The sequence below is a fragment of the Myodes glareolus genome, chromosome 17 (genome assembly GCF_982192425.1).
Source record: "Myodes glareolus chromosome 17, mMyoGla1.1, whole genome shotgun sequence".
Taxonomy (NCBI): Eukaryota; Metazoa; Chordata; class Mammalia; order Rodentia; family Cricetidae; genus Myodes; species Myodes glareolus.
In genome coordinates this window covers 50,876,281-50,886,268 of record NC_142042.1, presented here as the reverse complement: position 1 = coordinate 50,886,268, position 9,988 = coordinate 50,876,281, and the positions used below count along the sequence as shown (strand labels likewise).

The 9,988-nt window shown below is 38.9% G+C and overlaps 1 long non-coding RNA gene across 1 annotated transcript; it reads left to right on the top strand.

Moving 5' to 3' along the window:
• The first annotated feature begins 966 nt into the window (after positions 1-966).
• Positions 967-2,475, top strand: LOC148119395 (uncharacterized). Its single transcript, XR_015735258.1, has 2 exons — positions 967-1,030; positions 1,681-2,475. It is a non-coding gene; the product is annotated as an uncharacterized LOC148119395 (long non-coding RNA).
• The last annotated feature ends 7,513 nt before the right edge of the window (positions 2,476-9,988 follow it).

Below are 9,988 nucleotides of genomic sequence, written 5' to 3'. Positions count from 1 at the left end.
AATGATATCTGCCAGTTTTCATGCTGGAATATCTCATTAACAAACATTAGAGAATCAAGAAGTTATATTAGTAGTTATGTGGCAGATAAAAATGTCAGACTGGTACCACCTGTGAGTGTGCATGCATGAGTGTCGGTCTGAGTACATGTGATGCATATTGAGATTTAGTATATTATTTGTTTTTTAAATTCTAGCAGATACTCACCTTGGTGTGTATCATTGCCAAGGTGTGCTCAAAAATGATTTTTCATAAAATAAGTGTGAGAGATTGTGGCCTTTATTCCAAATATCCAAGAAAGATCATGCTTCCTTATGATGGGTGTAATTTTAGTTCATCTATCGTCATGATAAGCAGACTTATAGTTATCATCAGAGTGGAGTCTTAATATATACGACTAATATGATATTTGAGATGGCAGACATGAATAGGGTCTGATTATCCCTTAAGCGCAGCAGCCTCCCCTATGAGCAACATATTTGACTTTCTAAGGTAACAGAAAGAATTTAACCTAGGCAGGGATCCTGACTAGTCTCCTGAAAGAGGTTTCTCAAACATGCAGCTGAGAGCACAGTTGGAGTCACCTGTACTACTGTCCTCCATTCCAAACACAGGCAAATTATACCTAGAAAACAAGAATATAAATGTGCCAGTGCAACACAGTATATCAGTCAACTAAACAGAACGAACAAGACATAAGAGAGGTGTAACAAAGAAAAGAAATATTGACTTCATTCTAGAAAGACAACTTAGAAAACCAGGGAGATCTTGCTGAAACTGAAAAGACAGGAGTGGCCACTGAGTCACAGGGCTCTACAGCAATGGTGTCCAGGAACAAGACATTTCCTATTTTCTATGGTCCCTGTTAAGTCAGTCATAAATGGATTTTCATTGTGGATGGGAAATTCCTGGACCTGCCCACAATAACAGCTCTAGTCACACTGGGCAGGGCAGCCAGTCATATAAAGAGGCACTTGACTGTGTGACTGCACACTCCTGGTGCTCAAGTCCTGGACTCCTTTGGAGAACCTGGTGAGTGTTTCCTGAGTTGGTCTGTCTTTATGGTCTGCTTATTTGCTCCTGTCAGTTTGGAGGGACTAAGAGTGATGGGTCCAGTTGTTTTCATGGGAAGAATAGCAACAACTTAGCAATCAGAAATATAATAATGGATTCAATGATCCACGGTGAAACGTGGCTTTTCCTTTTATTTGGTAGGATGTTGAGCAGAGGATTTTTCTCTTTCACATGCATCTTTTGGTGTCCTTTTCAGAACCCTAGACATTAGCAGAGATCAGAACCTGGGACTTGCCTGAGCTGTCCTTTATTCTGCTACCCCACAAAACCTGGGATGTCACTAGTGATAATAGAGACAGGAATGTGTTATCAATATTCCTCAGGGTTCCAGAACTTGAAGCTGTCTGTTTTAGATGCATTTCTGTGTTCAAGGTGCCTAGTTTCACTGAAATAATGTGTTTCTATCCTGGAATAATGCATGAAACTAAAGTTACTACACAAGGCTAGTGCCACAAATTGCTGACAGGAAATGGAAATTCCAGGCTGTCACACAACTGGGGTTGGGGAATATGTACATGTGTGGACAGAGAAGTGGATGTGACGTTCCATGTCTCCATCTTTCCTTTCAGTGACGATCACCCCTAATACTGTCATGTAATGTCTTTCAGATCCTGAGACTTCAGCACAATGTCTTCTCAAGAGCAACAGTGCCAGCAGCCAAGTCAGACTTCTCCTGTGTGCTCACCCACAAAGTCTTCTGAGACTTCTCGACCACTGAAGTGCCCACAGGCTTGTCCTCCTCCAATGTGCCCACAGATTTATTTTCCTCCAACATGCCCACAGACTTGTACTCCTCCTCCAGTGTGCACACAGATTTCTACTCCAATATGTCCTGGTCCTTATACTTCTCCAACATGGCCATATTCTTGTAATCGTCGAATGTGAACACAGCCTTGTATCCTCCAATATGCCCACAGCCTTGTCCACCTCCAAAGTGCCCACAACCATGCCCCCCTCAGCCATGACAGTGGACTTGTGCTCCTGTGCAACCTCATCCACCTTGCCAGCAGAAGTGCCTACAGAAGAACATGCGAGTGCTGCAGCAGTCACCAGGACCAAGAGAAGAGGAGGAAATCTATCTTCCCCCACTTCCACAGAAACACGTACATCTTTGCTTTAAAGTCTGTCATGGCTGCAGAAGAATTTTGTCCACCCTACAGGTCCATGTGTCTGTGATGATCCCTTAGAGTGAGGGCATTCCCCTGAGATTGTTCTTCTTCTGCTGTCAAGTGGTGGCTGAGTTTGTTCCTTCCACACCACCTCAGTGTCCCAGATGCTCAGTGATGAGCAGTCGCTTCCACCCTGTACACTCAGAGGATGTTTCCAAAACCATGAGTTTACTTGTTTGTGTTGTTGTGTCCATGATTTCATTTCCTGAATAAAGTACAATATGGCTGTTAGTACTCATGAGTTCTTTTTTTTCTTCTATAACTGACTCTATGATCTTCCTGATATGCTCCTGTTATGTTGTTTTTATTCTTTGATGCCCGGGTCATCCTGTTGTAAGCAGATTTTGACTGTGTTTTGGGTCATAACAAAGATTGCTTAGTGATTGTTTGCTTGAGAGACAGAGTTTCATTATGCACAACTACAAGCTATCAGTTAGCATGTGCTATTTTAAGAATATTATGCAATGCTCAAATATGTATGAGTCACTTAGCACAAATACCCTGTATACCATGTATTTCCCTCACTCGTCCCCTTCATCTGATGTAATAGCTACACTTATACATCAACCTAGCCTTGTTATGTTTTCCTCTTTAGTAGTTGAAACATCAGTGCCAACCATGTATTTAAGACTGGATTTATTTCCCTGAATATGATGGTATGCAATTTAATTAGATTACCTCCAGAAGACACGTGATCTTTGTTTTATATGACTGATCATAATTTCAATCCACATAAGTTTCACCTATTATTATCCCATCCACTTCTGGTGTGCAGCTGTACTGACTATTGTACCTTGCATGTTAGTAGTAGATCTGAAACATAGATGGGTATGCAGACATCTCTACTGTATACAATATGTGACTTCTTTTACTAAACGCACAAGTGATAGTACTGAATTCTATGACAGAAAAGCAACAAAAATTTGAGTTGCTTATATTGAAGAGACACTTAAAATGATTACAATTGTAAAAATGAAGAAGGATAAGGGTTTAATATAGATAGTTTTTTGAAAATCCCACGAGCTTTGTATTACTACTTCTTAATCCATTAATACTTTTCAGTCCACTCCCAAAATATTTAAAATTTTTATAGAGAACTCTTTTATTTAATGTAATCTTCCCAGGAACAACAAAGGCCATAGATCGTGCCATTGAGGTAGTCATGGTACTTGAAGTGAGTAAATGGGTTTATAACACTTTTATGACCATATTTAATATCTACATATACACTTTCAAAGGCATGGATTTAACAGGAAAATTGACTGAAGATAAATCTCAGCCAGAATTATTTGCAATTTCATCATTTCTCTAGTGTTGTGTAACAGGAGAGCCTGCTTGCTAGGGTTTATGTCCTGCCCAGTTACCCAGCTATTTAGTACCAGAGAAAGTCACATAGAGGTTCTACTTTAGATGTAAACTGATTAGCACGTTAGCTCGGGCTTCTCATTTGCTCTTGTAGCTTATATCAACCCATTACTCTTATTCATGCTAGCCAAATGTCTCAGTAACTTTTTCAGTGGGGCAGATCACATACTGATTCTTTAGTGATCTGGGCAAAAATGGGGAGGAATGGGCTTCTTCCTTCCCTAAATTCTTTTGTTCTTATTGCCCTACCTTTAATTTCTTTCTGGTTGTCCCACCTGTACTTCCTTCCTGGCCAATTAGCATTTATTTAAAACATGACTGACAGAATACATACAATTCTCCTGCACCAGTTCCCCCTCTTTTTTATAAAACAAAGGAAACAAATCCTGTGGATTTTTAAAGAATGTGGGCATAGTTTTCCTGGCAATTACAGCTAGTTAAGGGCGGTGATAATCTTATGGGTCCTTAATAAAAATTTGTCAGGTCCTGACTGAGGTGTCCTGAGAGTCTTGATAATTTCTCTCAGCATCTTGAATATGTTCCGGATGTAGAACTCAGACATTTAGACCATCTGTTCCTACTGGAGATTTCTTAGGTAGTATTCTTTGGTCAAACCTGAGTTGTCTTGACTCAGAATGAACCCACAGCCTCTCATTTCCTGTGGAAAGAAAAGCACAATCTCTTCTCCAAAGTAACATACATTTTGACTTCAAGTTTGAATTTAAGGTATTTTCAAAATACCTATCTTGGGTAAATTTAGACTCATTTATAAGCAAATATCTTTTAGCATCTGTTGCTCCTTCTTCAGCATTCAAACATTTCACAGAGAGCATAATATCATACAGTATCAAGATTCTCTGTGTGTTTTCCATCCTTAGGTGGCTTTATTTTAAACTCTATTTCTTTTATTTTTAATTTTTGGCTTTTTGAGACAGGGTTTCTGTGTATCTTTGTTCAGGAACTCACACTGTACACCAGGTTGTCCTGAATTCAAAATCATCTTCCATGTTTCTGCCGCCTCAGTGCAGGGTTTAAATGTGTTCACTGCCACACTTTGAACTCACAGAGATCTGTCTGTCTCTGCCTCCCATGCATTGGTATTGAAGGTGTGTGGTACTACACCTTGAAGTCAGTCTACCTTTGTTTCTGAAGTGTTGGGATTAAAGTATGTACCACCACACCCAACTACTCTCTTTTTTTCTTTTTTCTTTAAAGGACTTTAATCTTTTTTTCCCCAAGCCTGCACATATTTTTAAGTACACAGTAAACCTTTTAGAGGTTTCCTTTGTCTTTGAATCTCTCTTAACTGTGCATCTCTCTTTTTATGAACACACGTGTCTTTAATTTACCAAGCAACATGGGTAGAATCAAAGCCGGGGATTTGACAACTGCATCCAGACCATGTCTTAGCTTTCTGAAATTCCAGCATTTTGCCAAAGGTACCGGACAGAGCCATGCTTATTGCCCCAACTCTACAGCTTTTCAAGGTCTCTACCAGGAAGCAAGCTGCAACAGTGTGCTTACAAACCATACTCAAATGCTCCATAGTCAAACCGCCTGCAAGAAAGACTCAGAGTTTGCCCTGGGAGGACAGCCCTGAAAGCCAGCATTTTAAAAGAGCACAACTTTTTTCATGCTACGGCAAAAAACTGAAAAGCATGTAGTCAGCTTTATGTCAACATCATTTAAGTGTTTCTTGGCAGGACCACTTTAAAAGAGCTGCAATGTTTTGCAGCTAAAGCTGAGTCAGAAAGCCTCTCTTAAATGAGAGCACTTGTTTGCCTCTAGCAAACAGAACAGACCCAAGAAATTCCTGCCCCCAAGAAAATATGCTTTACTCTATTCTTTCCCATGCTTTTTCAGGATTTCTATGGATGCAGTTATCCATGTGGATACCATTCAATATCATGAAGGCCTGTTTGTTTATTTCCTGCACAGTTCCCTGGCCATTTGTTCCTGAGAAAGTGACACAGAGAGTTTACATTAAATATAAACTGATTGGCCCATTAGGTCAGGTTTTATATTAGATCTTGTTGCTTTTGTTAACCCATTACTCATCTATGTCAGCCACCTGGCTCAGTATCTTTTTCAGCAGGGCAGATCACAACCTGCTTCTTTAGTGATCTTGGCAGGACTGGGAAGGAATGGGCTTCTTCCTTCCCAGAATTCTCCTGTACTCATTGCCCTACCTTTACTTCCCATTTGGTTGTCCTACTAATACTTCCTGCCTGGCAAATCAGTATTTATTTAAAATATGACTGACAAGTTCCTCTCCCCTCCCTCCAGGTCCAGGAAGGTGAGTGTCCAGACAGACTGAATCCCCAAAATCCAGTATATGCAGAGGAAACAAGTCCCAGTGTCATTGTCATTGGCTTTACAGAAAAACTCCGGGTCAGCCACATTCAGAGAATCCAGCCACATTCAGAGAATCTGGTTGGATCGCATCATCGTTCTGTCCCAGTCCAACTGGCCTTGGTAAACTCTCATTAGATCCTTCCCCTTGTATCAGTGGGTGATAGCATCCCTTGCAGTCCTGATTTCCTTGAACTTCCCACAGGGCAGGAAACCCTGACTGCTCTTAGGGATGGAGAGGGAAAAGGAGAGGGAGTGGGGGGAGTGGGAGTGTGTTGGCAGGAGGGGCAGAAATGGAAACTTTTATTATTTAATAAAATTACTTTCTCATAAAAAATAAAATAAAATAATATAAAATAAAACATGACTGACAGAATACAGACAATTCTCCTGCACACATGTTGCTAGTTTTTGACTAGGTGTACCATGTCAGTAGGCCCCAGTGCCTTCAAAATTCTGTTCCATTGAATAAAGATCCTTCTTGTGGAGAATAGTTCATCAAGGACAGCTTTGTGCTGCATGCAGGTAGAAGAGAGTCTACAAATTAGCTCATAAGTATTTCCGTCTCCCTAAATTTTTGCTGACTTCTGAACTTTAATTCCATTGAGAAACACATCCTGTGAATATCAGTTTCCCTAAGGCAAATGCTAGCCTTATGTTAAAAATAAGATAGATGTAAGGGTCATTGTAGTCTTCATATCTGCTGGGAGACTAATAAAGAAAGTCTTGTTTGAACAATTTTTGAGGATTAAAATATTTTAAACTTTACTCTTTTCCTCACTTCTTTTTCAATTCATTGATATCATGTAGGGAAGCAGATAATTTCATAATTTTGTTGATATCTTGTTCTGTAACTCAGAGAAAACACCTACTTTGGAAAAAAGTATGAAAGCTCTGGGCCCAACATATAATACTCATTGTTTATAAAAGCCTGGTCTTCAAAAGAGGAAAAAACTTTTACACAGAAATAACTCTGGTGATCATACATACATCAGAAACCACAAATTTCCAATGAATTTTCCCTGTTACCTCAGGACCTCCTCACTTATCCAACATTCATTCTGTCTAAAAAACTCTCCCACTCCCCCAAGGAATAAGACATCTCATTCTAGAAATCCTGTAGGAAAATAGACAGAAGACTCTGGAATGGCTTGCTCTGATGAGACTTTCTTAAGAGCCTCTAGAAAGGGTGTGTTTTGGGTTGGAAAAAAGCCATCAGGAAGTATTATAAGTTCTCCTACAACTCCCAAAACCTGGGTCTTTATCCATATTATAACTGAAGATCTCCTACTAAGATTTTAAAAGACTAAATGACAGTAAATTATGAATTTCATGAAAAGATCTTACAGTAGCCTTCAGGTCAGAGTGTCATAGATATGAATATTCATTCTGTCTTCTTCCTATGTGCTCTAACCAGAATATAGCCCTAAGTGTTATTATTAGTGTTTTGACATCACATTCCTCTGTTATAAAACAGAAAGTACTGAACAATAAGAATATTCCTTAAGACAAGATATTATAGTTTCGTGATCTTTTTATTACAACAGGAAATGATGTAAAATACATATCACAATACCATGAAGCCCCAAATATCATTACAAAATCAGAACTTAATGAGAAAATTTAAATAGAATTTATAAGATTATGGGTCAGCATCAATCCTATTACATGTGTGGCCATTAATTCAATCTCAAGTAGCTCACTGATAAATATGGGTTTGTACTGTGAAGTGATATGACCTGAATATGGTTTATAGGCATCCAGCTCATTGGGAGCATCTTACCTGCCATGGCAAAGCACTGTGTTTGAATGATGGGACGACAAAAAGATATTTAACACAACCCCCCTTCTACTACAAATAGAAAGCATCAGAAAATTCTAGTAGAAACTTGAAAATATCAAATCTTCCAACACTGGAATTGGTGCCACTAGCACTGGCTATCCAAGCATCCGTAGAAAAAAGATTCCTGATATAGGAACTTTTCTAACTCCTTAGCACAGAGTTCTCTCTGCTCCAACCTGAGGGACTCTGGAGGCGATCGTTACATTCTTACACCACCATGACTACTTTGCTTTACTTTTGCTCAGAGAAGCCAGCTACTTCACTAGTCTCATTGTTCAGCAATTCGTGGTGTATGTTTTCAGCTATATGACTTCTATGTATTACTTTCAGCGAGTAATTGCTTATCCAGACAGTGGGGATGAGAGAAAGTTCTGTAGTTTTCTTGTAGTAGATTCCATATTCCTCCCTTGTCATTAATAAGAGTCAAGTCACTAGCTGACTGCAGTCACATATGAGCAGAAATTCAATCAAGAACTTGTTTTCAAACAGCTGTTATGATGTAGATACACCTGAGCTTGACTGTTTTTCACTACATTGCTAACAGTAGGCAAACCTGTTTTTTTCTAATGGTCCTTTAATCCCCACAGAATGTTTCTAAATTAAAACTTGTAGTCAAAACTGGGATGTCCTTCTTTTTGTGTTTATGTGTGCCCGTGCATGCACGCGCATCTGCACTCTGAATCTTTTCCTAAACGAAAAAATACCACCTTGTATACAGTGGAGATACAGAGAAGAGTCTGTGAGAAACTAGTGAAGTCATCTCTTGTATAACCTTCTATCTACTAATACTTACCTGTATACATCTGAGGCTTTGAGCAGAAAAAGACTATTTGTCACATGGCAAAGATAAGGGGTTTACAGGCAACATCCATAGCCTAGTAACTACTTCCAGGAAGAGGCCATGATGAATCAAGGACACCAAAACAGGGAGTTACGCTTGTGTGCTCTGGAATGAATGATCAGGAAATTCTCCCACATCCAATGAAATCTAGAGCAGCTCCTATGCCTCTAAATTTGGGGACTATCTCTGCAGTGGATGCCTCATTGGAAGCATGCTTAATTACAGGACAGAGAGGATATTTTTGAAGACACTGCCCATCTCGTGTAGTCCTCTCACTAGCTGCCATCATCAGTCATACATCTACTACTTTGTTTGATTCACTGGCATTCACTAATACCAGACATGCTAACACTTTTGCCATTCTGGTGTTGTAAAATGTATATAAAACTTACCATATTGGTTCTTCTTAAGTGTTCACTTTCAATTTGAATACTTATGCTCATTCTATATCTTCTAATTTTTGTTCTTTGACAATTCCCTGAAATGTGCTTTGATTAAATTCTGATTCTTTTGATCTCCTTCCAGATCAATTCTCTCTATCCTTTTGGTTCAACTCTGTGTCTGTTATCTAAAACTCATAAAGACAATTGGCAATGTTCATTATATTTTTACTTATGTGTGTTTTCACTGGGACTTTGTTGGCCCACCGGTGGCTACACTCTTAATGAAAAGTGCTTTTGGCTATTGAGCTACGGGTGGGGTTTTCTGCATGATTCCTGTGTCCATGCTGTAATTTTCTACCTTTTGCAGGTTTTTCTTGAACATGTTGATAAATCTAGGTGAATTCAAATATAGAGTTTCATTGCTGCATTTATAAATACTGTTTACTAGTAGTCACCTTCAGCCTCTGATGTTTACAGTCTTTTCTTTCCTTGTTGTATACTTGTCCCAGATTCTTGAGAGGAGAGGGTGTGATATGGATTTCACACTTAGGCATAAACACCCTTCAGGTTTATGATTGGTGGACATTTGTGTTTGCCATATCTTTCTTTAGGCTGCCAATGTTTTCTTCTATAATTTTCTAAATATATTTTCTGTTTTTTTGATTGACTTATTCTCTTTCTACTATAGCTGTTATTCTTAGGTTTAGTCTTTTCATAGGGATCCATATTTCCTGGATGTCTGTCCTAAGTTTTAAAAATATTGAATGTTGTCTTTTACTGATGAGAATATTTCCATAATTATATCTTCAGCTGTTAAGATTCTATCTTCCTGTGTATTAATACTTCTACTACCTTAACATTTTTAATTCTTCTCCCAAGCCATTGGAAATTTTTATTGAGAAATCTTTTTTTAATGTAATCTTCGCAGGAACCATAAAATGCATAGGTCATGCCATGATGTAG